The sequence below is a fragment of the Patagioenas fasciata genome, chromosome 2, assembly GCF_037038585.1.
Source record: "Patagioenas fasciata isolate bPatFas1 chromosome 2, bPatFas1.hap1, whole genome shotgun sequence".
Taxonomy (NCBI): Eukaryota; Metazoa; Chordata; class Aves; order Columbiformes; family Columbidae; genus Patagioenas; species Patagioenas fasciata.
The window spans coordinates 119,257,737-119,277,502 of NC_092521.1; the positions used below are offsets into that span (position 1 = coordinate 119,257,737).

At 41.5% G+C, this 19,766-nt stretch overlaps 1 long non-coding RNA gene across 5 annotated transcripts in view; it reads left to right on the forward strand.

Annotated features, from left to right (window-relative positions):
* Positions 1-19,766, forward strand: part of LOC139827252 (uncharacterized) — a 71,562-nt gene that overhangs the window by 47,652 nt on the left and 4,144 nt on the right. For all 5 annotated transcript variants that reach the window (XR_011737689.1, XR_011737687.1, XR_011737690.1 and 2 more), the window contains 2 exons: positions 252-2,205; positions 3,170-3,344. This is a non-coding gene — a long non-coding RNA (uncharacterized lncRNA). The remainder of the gene's footprint in view (positions 1-251; positions 2,206-3,169; positions 3,345-19,766) is intronic.

Below are 19,766 nucleotides of genomic sequence, written 5' to 3' on the forward strand. Positions count from 1 at the left end.
GTATGACACTTTCTGCTGTGGAATATTTCCATTACAGGAGGGTTTGATTGATTTGAGAAGTGTCCTAGATAACAGCAGGCTGATGGAGAATAAATTCGCCTGAACATTCTGTTTCTAAGTGGACTAATGCCATTCTTAATAAGAATGTGTAATGTTTGGAAAAGTTGCTTGTTGCAAAACAACAACAACATTATATCATTTTTTTTATCCCTCAACTTGGCAAATACTCATGTTTTTTTCTTTCCCTTCAGGGAGGAATTGTCCATATGACCTGAAAAACTTTGGTCTTTCTTAATGACTCAAGTGAACAGTAGTGGCCTGCGCCAAATATCAATCTGAAACTGGAAAGGGCTGGCCAGCTGCAGGCTGCTCCAAGTGGAAGCTGCATGTGGTTCGAGCTGCCCTTTGATCAGGCTGCATCACTTCCTGTCTCATTGGAAAACAGAGATCTGCCTTCCACGAGGCAAGCTGAACCGTGCCGTTCTGCTCCTCTTTCCTGTGCTTTGTCCTGAACTCTTCCCGGTGTACTTGCTCGCTCATCGGTTGCAAGATAACAAATGTGTCGCTTATTCTGAGTTTTTTTTTGTACAAGTGGAGAAAAACATCAATTTCTGAAGACTGAGTTTCTCTCTGAGTGCTTCACCCATAGATATTTTCACTGTGCTGAACTGTGTGATATCTCTTTTTTTTTTTTGTTTTGTGCAATTCCTGCCCAGGTAGAACACAGGCTCAGTGCAGAGGGGCTGTCAGAGGAGTCGCCACAAAGACACAGTCAGAAACACACTCACTGGAGAGTCTTGCTCGTTTATAAATAGGGAGTGGGTTTTCTTCTGTCTAGTGCTATCACTAGAGAGCCATGCATCTCTGTCCCACCTTTCTCTCTGGTTTTGCCCAGGAGGAGTGACTATGGCTCCTCCATCGTCTGTGCAGTTGCCATAGTACTTTCATCTTGTCCACAGAGGCAAGTCTTGTGCAGAGCTGTTGCAGGTCTTCAGGTCTAGCCTAAAATGTCGATGGCAGTGGCACTTCTCATGGCCTTTTGTACCTCTGGGACACCCTCAGATAAATGTGAGCTTTACCCTGTTGCACTGAAGGAAACAGACCCACCATGAGCATGACGGATGCCTAGTCCCCAAGCTGGACTCCCCCACCTGCTTGGCTCTGCCTGAGTGCATCAGGGCCAGGGGGACCCCAAAACCAGCCACCGTTTGGTGCCACTAAGCATGTTCATCACCTCCTCCGTGTTCTGGAAGAGCAACCATTTGCGGGTGTAGCTCACGGGGGATTGGTGTCTGTGACCCACAGCCGCACACAGCTCTGCCTCGGGCTCCTTGCTGTCGTCCAGCCCAGCCATGACCACAGGCTGGGACCAGCACCAGTCCAGAATTGCTTTTCTTAATTACAGCTATTTTAGTGGAGACTACAACTTCCGCGGGAGCAAATTATTAGAATTTGGGGAATGCCTGACAGAATTAGCTGGAAAAGCAAAACTCTTTTTGTTGGCATTCCTATGCTACAAATTTATTGTTTAAGAAGCTTTTTCCCCTCACTTACACCCAAAGACAGTTGATGCAATAAAAGCACAGCTTTGCTCCAAAACGGTCCATTCTGGATTTGCATAGTACTTTTAAGAGAAACTGGCTTGCTTCCAAATTCATACGCCAGAGGCTGAATGAGCTAAATTTAAATACCAAAGTATTTCAAGCGGATATTTTACATTAACAGCAATCTCATTCATTTTAGTTTAGTGCTTTCACATAGTTTTTCAAAGTTAAGTTAGATCCACTGTGTAAGAATGAGTGTTTCATTAATTTTTATAAGAGTTATAAGAAGCATATGTTTTAAAGCTTCATTTTGTAACATAGCAAAGCATATTTTAGACATATTTATTTACATAATGGCCACATTAAAAGAAATTTTCATATGGAAAAATGTAGCAATACCAAGCAACGGTTACCACAAAGTTTAAAAAAATATATTAATGATATGGAGTGAAAAGAAACAGGAAAAATTTAAGAAATGAAATAAGAGGAGGTGATTTTTTTTTCTTTTAAGTGCTCAAAGTGAGCACATTTCCACTCCTATCACAAAGCCAGTGGAAGCACCACGTTCTACAGGAAACTTTCATGAAGAATCACCAAATAAAATCTCATGTGAAAGAACTGAAATATCTCACTTGGAAAACCAGATCTTCATCTTGAAAAGGTGAGAAGTGTTTATTTTGACTTTGCTGTTCTGATTAGTTTTGATTCGAGTTACATTTTGTTAAATGTAGTATGCAATGTGTCTATAACACGTAAAACAAATATTTTACTGTAATATAGCAATAAATGAAAAACACACAAACATTAATGTTTTGACAAGATAAAAACAAGAGTTGACACAAAATAATCAGATTTCTTCTGATGAGCAAATTTGTGAAATATCTTAGGTTTTGGCAAAAAAAATGCATTTTTCTGTAAGAAAAAAACCTCTCCAGCATTTTGTCAGCTCAAAGTTACCGCAAGTATCACGGAAAATTGTTACAGCTAATAAATAAACTACATTAGCACATCATCCTACTAGAATTAAATCAACAGCTACTGTAACCTCAATTTGTCTAAGGAAAAGTTTGAAGAAATCCTCAAAATGTAATTTGTTTTTACAGGTTTTCGGAGCTTAGCAACTGTAAGTCTGGCATTAACAGGAATTTATATTACCATCTAAAATAATTTATACAAGATGCATTGAAGAGTTTTTGTGTATATAAAAGATGTATGATTTTTGCTCCGCTTTGACTGAAGAGCTGTTGTTTCTGTAGGCATGTGTATCTACATTTTGAGGGTTGTTTCATAATCTCAGGTTTTCAGGAAGGGTGCAGGTTTTTACATCAAGTGTATCTTTTGAGGAAAGCATAAGTGGTTCATTTTTTCTCTGAATGCTGGGAGAACATCACTAAGATCAACAGGAATTTTGCTTTCAAGAAGCCTTTCAGATTGGACTCACTGTGTCCAAGACCTATTTGACCTACTACAGAACCTGAACCCGTTAGCCTGGAAAACCATTAAGCTGGAGCCAAACCCCAAATAAACTGCTGAGTGTACCAGGAAAGCAACAAAATCAGAATTGCCTCATTCCAGGAGTTTATTTCCTCATTGAGTAAAACAGTGCTCTTGACTTCTCCCTGCAGAAAGTTGTGCAATGTCCAGCACCGTGAAGGCATGCATTCCTGGAAGAGCGGAGGTCCTGAGAATGTCAAAAGCTCTTGAAAACAGGTCCAGCTTCCACTTTGCCAGACACTATAGCAAAGGCTGCTCTGAGAGCTAATTTTGGATAATGAGCAATCAGCAGGGGCAGAACATCCTGTAAGTATCTACAGCTGAACCCTCTTAAACAAGATTGGGATCACCCAAAGCTTTTCTGGTGGGTGTTAATATGGTGATTAAAATTTACAAGAGGCCCATGGTTTTATTTTTGTCTTGTCACATGCAATGGCAGCCAGGCAGGAAAGATGCCTTAATGCACCAGTGTTTAAGAATCATAGGACTGTTTGGTCACCTACATGAAGAATGCAAGACATGCTTATGTAGCAATAACTGCTGGATAAATTTAGTCATGGTTGTTGTATGAATGGTGTTGGGCAAAGATGTGGCAGCATACTCAGAAATATTATTTGGATAAATGTGCTTTCGCTGGAACGTCTGCTTTAGTCTGCCAGAGTGTCTTGAACTACAAGTCTTCTGTTGTATGTAAAATAGATACGCTCATGGACATCTGTAATGTGCAAACGTGTGCTCTGTCACTGTGAGATATAACTCTTCAGAGCTGGCAATGTCTGCTGACAGCATTGTATACCAGCAGATCCCGGCATCTTTTGCTACGTGCAATTTTCTCCACAAAAGCCAACATGAGGCTTTCTACTTACATTTTTTTTTGTATGTAACTTTTTTTTGGGTGGGATTGGGAGGATGGACAGGAACTGTCAACTTTTGGAAGGTGAACTACTCAACGAAGTATGTAGAGCTCTTTCTTCCACTTTCTGCTTCTGTTCTTTCTCACCTTTGTATTTAAAAGACTGTCTTGAGCAGATAGGATCCTAAGTGAGTCTTATCAAGGTCAGAGCTTGTTGCTCTGGCACAGATTTGAATACGAAACTCTGTAGATATCTGATTCCCAAACATCTTTGGAAGCCATGTTTACCACCACTAGCTTGTCTGTAATTGTGGTCAAATTTCTGCTTCCTCTGTTTCATTTCCATTTTTAGAAGACGCATCCAGTTTAACTTAATCTAATCAAAAGTTAATTTAATTTAATCTAAGTTTAAAGCGGTTGTGTGAACAATTTTGTTTTGTATTATGGTTTTTGGCTACTGAGCAAAAAGCTGAGAACAACTTAAGTTTTCACAATGATGAATTTACAGCTTTTCATTTTTCTTTTTTAAAAATGCCTGAAACTAAGCTACTTATTTCAGAAGAAATTAGTTTGTCGTTTTGTTTTGTTTTGGGTTGTTTTTGTTTTGGTTTTGTTTTGTTTTGTTTTTGTGGTTTTTGTTTGATTGTTGTTGTTTTTTCCAGTCTGGAGAAAATGAAATCTCATGGCAATGGTAGTTTCTATCTCAGGACCTGCTCTAGCAGGTCATTGTAGCCAGAAGGGATGAGGGCACACAAAGCAGTTCCCTCAGCTGCAGGACTAGGACATACTTGGTGAAGGTTTTCTCTAGTTCAGTTCCTTAATGAGATTCCACTGTTTGTAAAGCACATAGATTTTTGGGAACTGGCACTCACCTACATGTGGAGTAGTTTAGGAGAGGCATTTGTTTGGCGCCTGTCTCATTCACTATATAACTATTTCATACAGAGTGGAAAACAACTGCAGAAACTACTGAAAGATAATCTCTGCCTACATCAGCCTATAATTTGGTAATTTGGATGTAAATCGTTCAAATCTGCCTAAGTAACAGGATAGATACCAAAGGGTGCTTTCTTTAAAACCACTTGGTGAACTTGAGGCGATAAGTTCCTTGCACACGTTGTCTGGCCATAGGCGGTTGTGAGATGGCCAGACTTGATTCTGTTGTTGACCCACAGATGTCTACAAGCTATTTGATATATCCCCAGGACACCATATCTGGGTTTCAGGTGCTGATCATTTGGCCTGGGTCTCCCATACTTTTCTATCATATCTGCCAATCTTGTGCCAATGTCCCAGGTGTTCTGGGCCATGCCAGTTGGGTGCCTACGCAAGGACAATTGCTTTGAGCCACATCTGTCCATTGAGTCTTGAAAATAACTATATTTAAATGTCAATGGTTATTAGGTCTTGACAGCCTCTTTCTCACTCTGTATTTTATCTTGAGCGATAAAATGATTGAATATTTGTGCATATTATTTTTACTAATGTTTGTATGCATGCAGAATGTAAGCAAAGGGGTGACACAACATCTTTGAGGCAGGGATTATGTGAGCAGAATTGCAAATAAGTAGGAAAACATCAAACTGGAAAGAATTTGTCATCCTATTTGTCCCAAACTGGCTTACAGTTGGAAATATGTAGATTTTATATATTAACTGCTGAAATCATTTGTGTAAGCATAGACTGATGTGAGAGAGAAGAAAAGCAATCAAGGATCTCCACTTTTAGCAGATGTTCTTGAAGAACTGCTGAGACAGGCTTCATGCTCAGTTCTAGAAGGGATCCCAGGGATATGAACATATTCACCTGGGTGTTTGACACACTTGGATGTGCTATTAAGATCAGAGAGAACAGAAATGAAGGGGAAGAAAGTAATTTGTTTCTCACAGAAAAAGCAGCAAATATTTATGTCAGCTCAAATGCTAACTACCTTGATGATCTGGCAGTAAGACTTCAGGACAAGGACCAAGTTTCTCCTATTTTGTGCCTGCAGTGCCAACCCTCATCTTAGTTCACAGGTGATCTCAGCTATGAAGTCTGTGTATACTTTAAGACACAGGGTGAGATTTTTATTTGCATTTGTCCTTTTGCCACTCTACATCAAAGAACAATCAGTGATGAAAGGACGGGTCTGTTTTCCAGGACGGATTTACTTTTGATTAACTGCTGGTGTCAATGAGCAGTATCTTGCTCACTGTGGCAGTGGTTCCCTCTGAACTTCAAGAACCACTCTTTTACTGTGAGGGGACAAAGCACTGGCACAGGTTGACCAGGAAGGTTGCAGTGTCTCCATCCTTGGTGATATTGAAAACCCATCTAGATAAAATGATGGAAAACCTGCTCTAGGTGACTGTGCTTGAGCTGCAGGGGCAGACCTCATGATCTCAAGAGGCCCCTGCCAACCTGAGCAATTCTGTGATTCTGTGATGTCATATTTTATATTCTGCAGCTCTGAAGTGGTATACTTGCTTAGCATTGTCTAATAAATTAAAACTCAAAATGTGTTTCTTTCTTCTTTAGGGATATAGTTGTTGTTTTAAAAATATTGCTGATACTATTTATGAGAAATGTGACACTTGAATCTGAAGAAAATGGGTTCGATGACTATGCATCTGAAGTTTAAATAGTGGGCTGTATTATGCCTTGCCACAAAATCCTGCTCTTCTAGAGAAGATAATCTTTCAAAACTATCCTCAATGGTCTTCAGATTCTTCCCTACCCACCTTCTTCTTTAACCTCAAAGACTGCTTTGCATGCAGCAAAGGAAGAGATGTAGTTGTTAGGTGCTGCCTCATTGCCAGCATGGATGTGCATGTCCCATTGAGTGAGGAGTAGGTCTTCACACAGAAGGTCCATCGGCCCCAGAGCTTCACAGAATAATAGAATTTTAGGGATTGGAAAGGACTTCAAAAGATCATCTAGTCCAATCCCCATACCAGAGCAGGAACACTTAGATGAGGCTACACAGGAAGCTGTCCAAGCGGGTTTTGAATGCCTCCAGAGTAGGAGACTCCACAACCCCCCTGGGCAGCCTGTTCCAGTGCTCTGTTAACCTTACTGAGAAGAGGTTTCTTCTCAAATTTAAGTGGAACCTCTTGTGTTCCAGTTTGAACCCATTACCTCTTGTCCTACCATTGGATGTCACCGAGAAGAGCCTGGCTCCATCCTTGTGACACTCACCCTTTATATATTTGTAAATATTAATGAGGTCACCCCTCAGTCTCCTTTTCTCCAAGCTAAAGAGACCCAGCTCCCTCAGCCTTTCCTCATAGGGGAGATGCTCCACTCCCTTAATCATCATCTGTTGCCCTGCGTTGGACTCTCTCCAGCAGTTCCCTGTCCTTCTGGAACTGAGGGGCCCAGAACTGGACACAATATTCCAGGTATGGTCTCACCAGGGCAGAGTAGAGGGGAAGGAGAACCTCTCTCGACCTACTACCACCCCCCTTCTAATACACCCCAGGATGCCATTGGCCTTCCTGGCCACAAGGGCACAGTGCTGGCTCATGGTCATCCTGCTGTCCACCAGGACCCCCAGGTCTCTTTCCCCTACGCTGCTCTCTAATAAGTCATTCCCCAATTTATAATGGAAGCTGGGGTTGTTCCTACCCAGATGCCATACTCTACATTTTCCCTTGTTATATTTCATTAAATTTTTCCCCGCCCAACTCTCCAGCCTGTCCAGGTCTCACTGAATGGCAGCACAGCCTTCTGGCGTGTCAGCCACTCCTCCCAGCTTGGTGTCATCAGCAAACTTGCTGATAGTACCCTCTATTCCCTCATTCAGATCATTGATGAATATATTAAATAATACAGGCCCCAGGACTGACCCCTGAGGCACTCCACTAGGTACAGGCCTCCAACTAGACTGTGCCCCATTGACCACGACTCTCTGGCTTCTCTCCTTCAACCAGTTTGCTCAAATGCCAAAGAGGCTATTTGTACCTGAAAGGGTTTGATTACCACAGATTCTGGATGTATTTGTCTCATGTTAAGTGTCCAGAAACATCCATAAATCTCCAGCAATTCTTGGAACAGGAAGTTTGTTGCATTTTCTAAATCTGAGAGTACTTTTTTTTTAACAAAAAAAGCTTTGCTGTGAAACACAGATTTAGCCTTTTACTATGAACATACTTGTGATCTGCAACTCTGAACCAGAACCATGAAGAATGGTCATATGTTTTCGAGTCCTTCTATGACAGCCACAAACACCGATAGTTATTAGTGGTCTAGAATGGCATATAGTAAAAGCATGAAAAGTGAACCCAGAGGGAAGTCAGCCATTAACTTCAGAAGCAGAAAAGCTTTTGAAGTTGGAAATTTGCTAGCTATGGAAGCTTCATCAACTCCTCATTATTTACAGTTTGCTCTCCAAATGGGATGTCGGTGAAAGGACAGAACAGCTGGAAAGAGAGTGATTTTCTTGCCAGCTCCCTGGACCTATGATTACAAACACATGACTGAATGGCATACAAAAGTGACAGGGTTAGCAAGTACGCTATGCTGAAGGTAAAACACCAGTTATACGATTCTGTGAGGTGACAACACTTGCAAGTAACTAGCACTACAGCAAAATTTTTAAAGCCAACCTTTGCAGCTTATTTTTCACTGAAAGGAAATAGGACATCACATTCTTCTTTCTCTTATTACAAACATTTTTTTGATATTGCAAAATAAAATATATGATGCATGTGTGTCTGTGTGTATGTACAAACACTATGTGTATATACACACACAAATACATCCAAATATGTATGTGCACATGCACATGCCTACATATATTTCTATGCTGTGTGACATAATAAATACTGTATTACCAGTTTGTGTTGCATCAAGGTGTGCAGTGAGGTGTGCAGCGTTTGCTGCCCAGCTCCCATACTGCTGTACCAGCAGAAAACACACAGAAATGTGTTGCTACAAGGTCTACAGAGCAATATTTTTGCAAATGGTCTGCTGGACAGAATGATATGTATTTTTCCATAATTTTATATGTTTCAAAGAATAACAGCCATTACAGATTTACAGACACTACATTAACTATAAACTTTGGATTCTGAAGGTAGACATGCTTCTGCTTGATTTCTCACTGCAAGTTCTTTGCCATTCCAGTATGTTTTCTTAAAACTTAATTTTGTTATGTTGTTTTCACACTTAGATGTTACACAGTGATCTTCATAACTTCAACTGTACTGAAATTACAACTGGTATTGAATTTGCCTAAAACTAAATTGGAATTATCTATGCCCAAAGTTATCTCCAAACACATAGCCATAGCTAATAAAGCTGTTGTAATGAATTGGTGCTTAATTCAGCAAAAATTTTAACAACAGCACAAAGTTCCTTTTTAGGTGCTGTTTGGTCAAAGAGCAAATGGCAGCAGTAGAGTTGTTTCTTCAGGGTATAAATAAACGTAGTAAAACCACTGACAAGCCAATGGGAAAGAAAAAAGCCAACAAGAGCCTGTGAAATCAGATACGGAAAATCCTGCTATTATCTTCCCCCATTGTTAGTCATTGCCCTCCAACTTTCTACCTTCCCTGCATATTCAGCAAGTGCCAGATCAATGTTAGCCAAAGGATTTTTCCACTTAGGTCTATTCTAGCCGACAGAGATGACGACAGCCCGTTATCTCTGTTAGCGCAGCTCCGAGGAGCCTAGGGCAGGGATCCTGTGGTGCTTGGGGTGATACAAAATAGAGGAATGGTCTTTCTGTCTGCTCCAGAGCAGCTGCAGCCTAAACACGTGTCACCTGTCTCACCCTGCAGACAGCTGCAGAAAAAGGACCAAGCCAGTTCTTGCATACTCAACACCCACCACTAGCATTGGTAGGCAGTGGGGTGCAAAGGGGTGCAATAGGGCACCTGCCTGAACAGACATTGATTTCTCACTCCTAAAGCAGCACTAGTGGTACTCTACTGGTTGCTACTGGTGTTACTTTTAAGCTAGTATTTGAGTTAAACTATCAAACCAGCAGCCTGATTTTAGCGTCAGAGGCACCTGAGAAGGACCAGGATGAAATTACCCATACTATTCATTACATGAAGCTCGGCATGCAAGCTTGGGTAATCCTAGAAGCAGGTTGCTAGCCAATATCTGTATTTTCTCATTGGCATCTGTGTTGATATTTCAAGGAAAGTAAGTTGCTCATACCTCCAGGCTCTACTGTTTGTTGGGATTTTTTGAGTTCTGGTGGTGTTCTCATTCTTTATTTTGTGGTTCATATTGCCACATCCTCAAAAAATGTGTACAATAGAAAAATCACCCTCCCCTTGGAAACCATTTATTTTCTCTCCATATGCACATCCCTACAATTACTCAGGCATCTATTTAATGTAAATAGAGTAGGTAGGGAGATAGCTGTGCGGGAGAATGTTGTGGTTTAAAATCATTGGATACAGTGAAGTTATGCTCCCTCTCTTTAATAATAACAAACCAGTGCTTATAACTCTTATCAAGCAGCCTGCGCAAAGTCTGCATCCTTTCACTAATTTCAACAAACCGTCCTGAGGAGTGGGAAGATTAGCTGTGGGGTTGTTTATTCTCGGTGGAGTTATGGCCATGTTCTCCTTGAGTGAGAGAGAGAGGAGGGAAATAAAATCTTGTTTGGATCTATCTCATCTGTCCTGAGTTCCTGCAGTGGGAGAGGATTATGCCAAGGGATTTAGGATGGAAGCAGATGTGGTGCTTTTCCTTGCGGTGCTTCCATTTTTGGGGGGTTTCACAGCCTTTTGGGCTGGCTTCTGTATCCCAGTGGGCATGGCTGAGGGTGAGTGGGTCCTGCTTGGAGCAACCCATATCTCTAGCTAAGCATTTTCCTCTAGCTAGAAAGGATTAATTAATGAGAACGACATTGTTAGTTGCATATGTGTTGCTAGTTTGCCTACAGCAGCTCAAACCCGAGCTCTGGTTCTCAGTCTTGTGAGGAGGCGAGAGAAATGCTGTGGCAGCCCAGTCCTGGACACAGAACTGCTTTGCTCTCTGCATCCAGAGAAACTGAGGGATAAGGAATGTTACAGCAGCTGAGCAACCACTTCATTAAACATCCCACAAAACCCCACAGCACCTTGTATGAAGTGTGTGGCAATTAATGTTTCTAATTAATGTTTGGACGCCAATTACATGATCAGCATTAACAGAAAAGAACCTCTGTTACTCTTGTTTTTGCTTTTAGGCTCAAAAATGTACTATTTCCTGTGTTTCGTAGATACAGATTTAGACCTCAGAGCCTGGAAGTTCACTGTGAGTTTTTTGGTGGGGTAGGAAGTAAAGGATATTGTGTGTAAGCATTAGGAGTGAATGGTTGACTTTTTTTTTAATTTATTTTTTTATTTGTTTGGTTTTTGATACCTGAACTAAGAAACCAGAAGAAAAAATTGTTTGGGCTTAGCTTTGACTTAAATACAAAGAAGCTAATTTTCTTCATGGGTTCTCTCCTACTTTCTCTGTGTCTCTCTCTGCATGATTATATGTGTGTGTATGTGTGTGCACATGTGCAAATACACATACTTTGGGTTATATTGCATGATTATATGGGGATTCTTTTATAACTGAAGAAGTGTTATTTTGAAACAATATTGCATTTCAAATTGAAATCCAAATTTTGGAAACTAAAATTCCTTTTGTAAAATACATCCTTTAGAAAAGAAAACTTTGAGATATTTGGACCAATTTTTTTCTGACCTTATTTGCTAAATTCCAGGGGTTTTATAGATAATTTTTGTCGGTGCATAATTGCAAGTTTCAGTAATTACATTTGTGTGAAAACTTTTCTAAGACCCGTTATGGATATGGATGACAGGAAATTCACAGCTATCTTTTTCATGACAGATATATAGACTAGACAGTGAAGGATAACTGAATTCAGCTTTCAAATTGTGGGGGAGATTACACTAAAAAAGATATTGTAAACTATATATTGAGGGGGGCAATGTTGGGAGGCAATCTCAAATCAAAAGCTACTAACAAGAAAATAAGAAAATGGCTTTTTTTGCTGATAAACCTGCCTGCACACATTTTTCTCTGTGCGCAACCTTGTTCTCCAATTCTGCATTAGGTGGAGTACATAGCAAACCAAACCTATTGCAAACTTAGCTATAGCCCCGCCAACAAATTTACACCAGATTTTTACCAGCTTGAGCCCAACGGTCTCATTTGGTTGAATACTTGACCCCGTGGAAACGCTGCTGACTTGTGCCTACTCATATAAGCAAGACTACCTTTGGTATTTGTGTCTGGAAGTTATAGCAGAAACCTTGGTATGTTTGAGCCTTTTCCCTTTTTAGATTTTGCCAGCAAACAGTGGGAGGCTAGAGGCGACCGCAGATGGGCTCCACATCCAAACACCCAGCCAGCAGCTCTCACTTGCAACCTGGGCAGGAAAGAGGGCCTGCGGCAGGAGCTGCAGAATGTTGGGGCTTTTTGTATTTGTGTGGTTGTTCGGTTTTTTTTCCTTGTATTGCTGAGGGAGTTTGTCTCAGCTGTGTTTATCTGGGGTGGAAGAGGAAGCTTGCAGGCAGCATGATGCATAGGCAGCGAGTGCCGGCATGATGTCATGGCGAAAGGGAACAGAGCCCGGCTGTGTCGCACGAGCTGGGGAGGGAGCTGCTGCGGCGCGGGGCGGCCACTTTATCAATTAGGTAATGTCTGAGGGAGATTGGGGGGGAATTTCATGACATTGTGTTGGGCCGTGCTGTTGATGTGTTACCAAACATCTGCGAGGGACCTTGCAGTTTCTTGGGGGGTGCAGGGCTCAAGTCGAATCACGCTGCCATGACTGAGCAGAGGGAAGAGACAGGGAAGGGGGAGAGCGATAATTTCCCTCCAAAAAAACCTCCTGAAGGGCTTTGCCCTTGGTGGACTTTCCATTGAGATCTGGGGGAGATGCTGCTCTCTGCATCGTGTGATGGAGATGGCAGGATGAAGTGTTTCTGTGCACCCAGATACCTCGGGCTGGTGGTGAAGGGCTGCTGGTCTTGTTGAGCAGACGTGTTTGGGAAGCCTACTAAGACCCTTTGTGAAGTCTTGGGAATTTTTCCCCCTACTCTTCTCTTTAGAGAAAGACTAGACAGCTAAAAGCAGTGCAAAAAACCATTAAAACATCAGTGCCATACTTCTGTTTGTAAATGGGAAGTTAGCAATTGAAAGCAAATATATCCCTAAGAGAAAGCTCAATGCTCTGTTGTCTCTCCTATGACCATCTCAGATCTGCCATAAATAAATGACCTCGTTCTCCCAATACTCCCATCAGGAAGGTATGTGAGCAGTCTTCTTGCTTCACAAGACAGTGTGCATCTCAAGGACAGTGTGGCCTCCGTGAGCCACCTCACCAGCAGAAAGTGCCGGGTGTCCACTCACCAATGAGCATGGCCTGTAGATGTTTCTAGCCAGCCATGCTTCAAAATCATGATTGATTTTGCTAACCTAACCTCAGGGGAAGTCCCAGCAGCATTAAATTATGCTTCACAAACACGTGTGAAGCCATGTGCCCCCACCCAAGAAGCTAGAAATCTGCTTAAACTATGCATTTTGTTCCTACCAGCATGAGGAGGACACATTTTTCCTCCTCCTGAGCACCAGCGAATGCCCAGGAGAGAGGGAGAAGAGTGCCTGGAGGGGCTACACAGGGACTGGTCCCACACCCACCAAAACTCAGCATAAATCAGGATTAGTGCTGAGGCATCTGGGGAGCTGCGCCAGCAGCGAGCCGACGCGAGAGGGAAATCAGGCCCCATGGAGCAGGCTCCCCGAGTGACATGTTTATTCCTGCCAAGCTCCCATCTTTTATCCCCTAAACAGAGCAGCTTGGTAAGCCCTTCTAAGTCTCTGGTATGCTAAACTGATATGGGAGCCTTGCTCTCGCCTCGCTGGAAGGAAATGTGGTGGAAAGGGACCAGCACTATGTGTTTTGGCATCACCAGCCGAGGCCCTTACAGCCCGCCAAGCACCCTGAGGTGCTGCACCATGAGGCCAGCTCTTTTTTTGGCCCTGGGTGCTGTCTGCAACATGATGATGGGAAGTGGAAGGAGGAGGGGATGGCAATGGAAAATTGCTGAGAGAAGAAAATGCAGCCCCCCTCATCCTCTCTCCTCCCCGCCTCGCCTGGGAGCAATTGATTTAGGAGCTTTTCTTAAGTAAGAATTTCATCACGAAAGAGCTTTCTTCTGAGAGCCACTGAGAAATTGTCTCACCCCCTCTCTCTTATGTATGTATATATATATGTAGGTTTCTACATAGAAGGATGCAGCTTTCCTGACTCAGGTGGCAGGTACTTGAACTAATGGGTTTATTTGCTGTCCTTGCCTAAAAAAAAAAATACACAGTTGCAGGGCTGAGGGTGGCACAAAAAAAATTACCAAATTGTCATTTCTGAATGTCTGAAAATTCCTCATGATCGATTACAAGGGATAATAACCTTGACCTTTCCTCCAAGGCTGGGAGGAGCACTTAGGGGAGACAGCAAGTAGGTTTCCTAATGTTTTTGGCATTAGAATGTCAATAAAAATCAAGTAAATCCACAAGTTAAGGGCTACCCTTAAAAGCCATGGTATTACTGAGATAGGTTTTGAGTTGCTTCTGAATCCACACTCATCTTTCTAGACCTAGACACAAGACATAAGCACTGTGTCCTGTATCTTGCTCATAGGCACAGATACCTGAGTGGGTCCCGTCTGAAGCACCCAGCTGTCCCACCAAGGTATTGGGTGACTCTACGTCCTCTCCCATGGAGTGCTTTGTAAGGTCAAGGCCTCAGAGCTCTGAATTGCACAATGATTTTTAAAATATACTTCTAAAAGTGTCTCAGAAAAAAAGTTAATTATAGTTGAAAAGAACATATCAACTCTGTAAGTGTTGTAAGACATTCAGACTTCCTCCAGTGACTAGGGAGGTCTTGCCACACATTGAAAGCCACGTGCTGGGACATCAGTGGAGATGCTTAATACTCAACACCATAATAAGTTATAGGCACTCTACTCTGAACTAGACCCAGTAGACCTTACTGGAAAAGTAGGAGTTTGCATTAGAAAAATCCCCATTCAGAACTTTTCTTTTTTTTGTTTTTCTTCTCTTTAGCCCTACAGGAAAAGTAAGACGACTTAGACTCTGGAAAGTTCTTCTTTCCCTTACCTTCTTAGGCATTAGCCTACCAGACAAGAGTAAAGAAGTAAGAAAAATAACTTTTTTGTATTTCATTTTGTTCTGTTCTTTTTTTTTCTTGAAATAAATCTCAAGGTATTAATTCCTATTCCTTGAAGAGAAAATGCTTTAACTCTTCAAAGAAGATGTTTAAACCAGAAGTGTCAACCTCCTTGTTAAAACATAACATTACAAATTTACATAATTATCTGCTTTTCTAGATAAAAAGAAAATAATCAGAATGTAAACCTGCAGAAAGGTGAGCATGCCATCAATACTATGGAATGAACATCTTTCAAAATACCAAGTAACTTCGGAGCTTTTGGAAGAGGAACTGTTTAACTGATCAAAAAATATTTCCTGAAAGAATTCATTGTCATGCAAGCCAGATTTGTAAAGAAAGAACGCCATTAAATATGGCTTACCTCCAATCTCTGTGAACAAAACATAGAAATAAAATGCACTACTTTGTCAGTAATTGCTGGTTTATCCAAATCATTCTTCCTTTGTAGATGGTTGTGTGAATATATTCTGGTTTCTGTGAGAGTTTTAAGGAAGATGAGATTTAAATTGACAGGTAATGTACACAGGTAATATCTAACCTGCAGTTCTCCTAGGAATGAACTACTTATAGCTCTTTGCAAATGCCTGGATACTGATACCAAAAAGTAGCTGGGACTAAAGCAGAGCACCTCCAAATAACAATGGGGGATTTCCCAGAGCTAGGATCCCTTCTTCCACTTGTCCAGCGCAGAAATAGTAGCTGTGGCCACAGCCACCCCCCTGCATAGCTCTTTGCCTGCTGGGGTGAGCACATACAGGTTTTTAGTGCACTTAGTGACTACTTACTTAATAAGTATTTATTTAAAATCATCTGCTTTTGTAAACTTTCCTGGCAGTAAATTCATTATTTGAACTAACTGGGGAGATTAAACATAAAAGGACTGCAATACAACAATTCACTAATGAAGAATCACATTACGGGAAGAGTCTGATGTTCTTTCATGGTGAAGTGTCTGCTCTGCAGGATATCAGCTCCTATGAAACAATCCAAAAGGAACTGCAGAGCAGCTCACCCAGACAGATGTTGACTGAGACCCTGGGGACCAGCAGGATCAGGAAGAGGCATGTGAAAGGATAGTAATAACATTTGGAAATGGCAGTTCATGAGGTTTCTCAGAAGAGATGGATGATGGTCTGAAAGAATGCCCAAAAACCACCCAGGAGTAGATATATAAGACCCTGGCATGGCTGCATGGGCAGGAAAGCTGAGAAGAAAACTGTAATGACTTCTTCCCAAAGCCTTGCCCTCTGTCGTATTGAATTCACAGTCAGTATTGATACTTGGATTCAGATACTAGGTTCAAACCTTGAAATGAATGTAAATAATGAAGATTTCTAAGGTTGTAGAAAGAAAAAAAATCATAAAGCAAGGAAATTGTGTGACTTTTTTAAACATATTTTTAAGTAATGGGTCAAGAGAGTGCTTCACAATAAATCCGGTTCTGTTTGATTCTTCCCTCTTTAAAAAGCCCTGTCAATAAACAAAAATCAGCAAGATTTTTGAGCTTTCTGCCCTCCTGTAGCCTCAGTTTCCTGATGAATGTTTTCCACTTGCAGGACTCCTATGTTCCACTGCAAACTCTCATGTTTGTGCTCTCCTTAAAGACCACAGGAGCCACATGGACTTCAGAAACATTGTTCACAATAATAAAGCTGATTCACAAAAGAGTTTCCAGAGCCTGGATGAAATTTAACTTTGCTGTTGTTGTAAAAATGGTTAATATAGACATCACAGAATAAATATTTCTTAATCTTATTGCACAACATTCAATATGTAAACAGTTTGCACACACATAAAACCAGAAAGAGATATAGGAGCAGCTGATAAACAATCCTTTCCTGACGGCCGTGAGGGAAGAGCTTGCACAAGCCCAAAGACCTTCCCACCACAGCTTTCTTGACATGATTGCTCCCTCTCCCAACCCTGTGCTGCCTATTAGAGAACAGACAGAGATTCCCGTGTGTCTGGAGACAAGAATTATGATCCAGGAGACACTGAAAAGCCATGCCAAATGCATGTATCACCTGATGCAGAAAGAAGAGCATCTGTTCCAGGTGTCTGATTGCATCAACATCCATCACCTGTGGGAAAACTCCCACCCAAAGAGAGGGGAGGGTCCTCTCTACCCAGAGCTAGTCAGGAGAAAAGCAAAGTTTTAAAAAGGTTGTGGTGACCAGCTTTCCTCTTGGCCTTTGCTGAGCAAAGATTTCAGGACTCTGGGGTATTAAACACTGAGGTGAGAGCTGCCACTTGCTGCGTGCAGAGACTTAGTGTGGTGAGGTTGTTTGCCACTTTTGGGTATTAGTGTAATGAGCAACAGTGGCATGTTGGTCCATCTCTTGTGCAGGACACCTAAAATGTATTGCATGTGTGTCTGTTCATAGCTGAACACAAACGGTAATATCAATGTGTTGTGCTCTTTGGTTTTAACCTGGGTGCAAGTGCTAATGGCCACCAAAGATGTAGAAAAGTGGTAAATGGACTGTTAAATGCTACTTGCCTACTACCTTCAGGAAAAGGGAGCCCTCTTGTATACACCCCTTACTCAATGTAGTGTTGAGTACTTTGGCTAAGCTGGTCCTTTGTCAGCCTTACTTCAGTCAGAATTAAGTCTTCTTTATTTAAATCATAGTTTATATGATGCAGGCATGAAGCCATGGCTAGCACCTTGCAATTTGTGTAGTAGGTAGGACAGCTGTGAAGTTCTTTTATTTTCCAAAGTGACTTTTTTTTTTTTTTAAGAGGATAAAAAAAAAGAAATAGAAAAAACACCCTAATTTTCTTCCTCTTCCCAGAATTTCTGAAGTCCTGTGCCTTCCTGATCTTATTTGTCCCATGCCTTGGAATACTTTTGCCTGTTGGCTTATGTGTGTGCGTGCACACATGCCTGCTGCAAATTTTTGTGTGTGCATATTTATATCTTGGTGGCTGTGTTGCCAAGGAGCTCTGAAAGAAAGCAGAGCTGAGATAACTTCTAATCCACCTTTCTGTGATAATGTGGCGCAAGTGAAAAAAGCCAGGGGTCTTTCTCCACTCTAGCTATGCTCTAGGTTGGGTAGACTGAGGCCTTTAACAGGCTCTTGGGACTTCACTCTCTCTCTTTCTGTCTCGGGAATAGCGCTTGGCAGGGCGGAAAGCAAATACCTGGGCGACTGGAAACTTAAGGCCTTTGCTCTAGGAAGACTTAGAAACTGAATGAATATTTCTGGTTGAGTTTGGGCAGATAGCCACCGTCTTGAGTCATTGGTGCCTCTTATCAAAGTGCTCTGTTTAGTTTTCCTCATCCATCCTTGTGGAAAAGGGATCATGGAATTAGATGGGTGGAAGCCCTGCCTAGGCTGCTGTTGCTTTCCCAGTTACGAAAAGGGATGAACACAAAATTATTCTTTCATCCTTCAGTAGTTCCTGAGATGTGAAAGTCCCTCTTCTTGCTCTCTGTTCCCCTGGAGGGTGTCTGGACTGTTCACAGAGGCAGCAGGAATCAAAAAAAGCCAACGACCTCACGGTCCTTCCTTTCAGCACAGATTTTTGTTGCTCTGCTCGAAGCAGAGCTGAGGTTTTTTGCTGGCTGGGAGAGTGCCTGGGCTGTGGGATTGTCTTGTAGCTCTGCGATGACCCTTTCTGCCTCTCAGAAACTTCCTTCTTGAGTACAGATAGCCACGCTCAAACTGCAATGCTTGGTGTTTTTCCCATACCCTGCTAAATCGGGTTTGGTTTTGGAGTAGGTATTTTCTAATGAAAATGTTCCTCATCGCAAAAGTCCTGACTTGGCTGCTTCTGCATTTGTTACTTGTACATAATATAATATACTTGCTGGTAGTGAGGACTTGCAGAGCTATTTTGCTGATATTGTCCCTGTGTAGCAAATAGAAAGCGACAGTTTGACAGAGAATCTTTGGAGGATAATTAATTTTTCATTTTGACAAGGGTTTCAATTAAGTGTGTTACTCTTCTTCATCTTCTGGTTATTATGAATAATGGGCCAAATGTTCCCATAGTGTAACTGCATTAATGGCCTCAAACAAGATGTAAATGTATGCAGCATCTTTTAAAATTTTGTCATCCATAGGCTTTTTTGGATGTTCAGTGCTTTTGCCTTTTCTATCTGCACTCATTATCTGGGGGAGCTGGCTTGGCTTTTTGTAGTCTTATTAGACTCCAAAGGTAGATCTAGAATATGGAATGACCACTTGGTATCCAACTTGCAGCATCACTGGTGGGCTGATACTGTTCTGTAATTTGTTTCAAGTTTTTGAATGGATGGATGCCAACACAAAGGCAAGGCATCCATTACTGGGCATTTTATTCTCAACGTAAGTGTAAAGCAATGAACAAGCACAGGTGACAGTTTCATTGCACAGGCTGTCATGAGGCTTAGATCAGAAGACCTCAGCAAGCCATAAAAGAGATTCCCTATTTTGCCATTCTATAATACTGTTCTTGACATAAAGGATATTGCTCTCTTGAAAACATTATGATTTTTTCAGATTTGAGTAAGCATGGGTCATTTTTGGTCCCTTCTAACCCAAACTATTCTATGATTTATCATAAACATGAGTGAATAATTCTGCCATTTTCTAACATCAGGGTATTTACCTTTGCAGCCTTTCCTTTCCACCAACATATCATCTGAGTTGTAATTTTATACCCATATAGCATTTAAAGCATTTTGAGATTA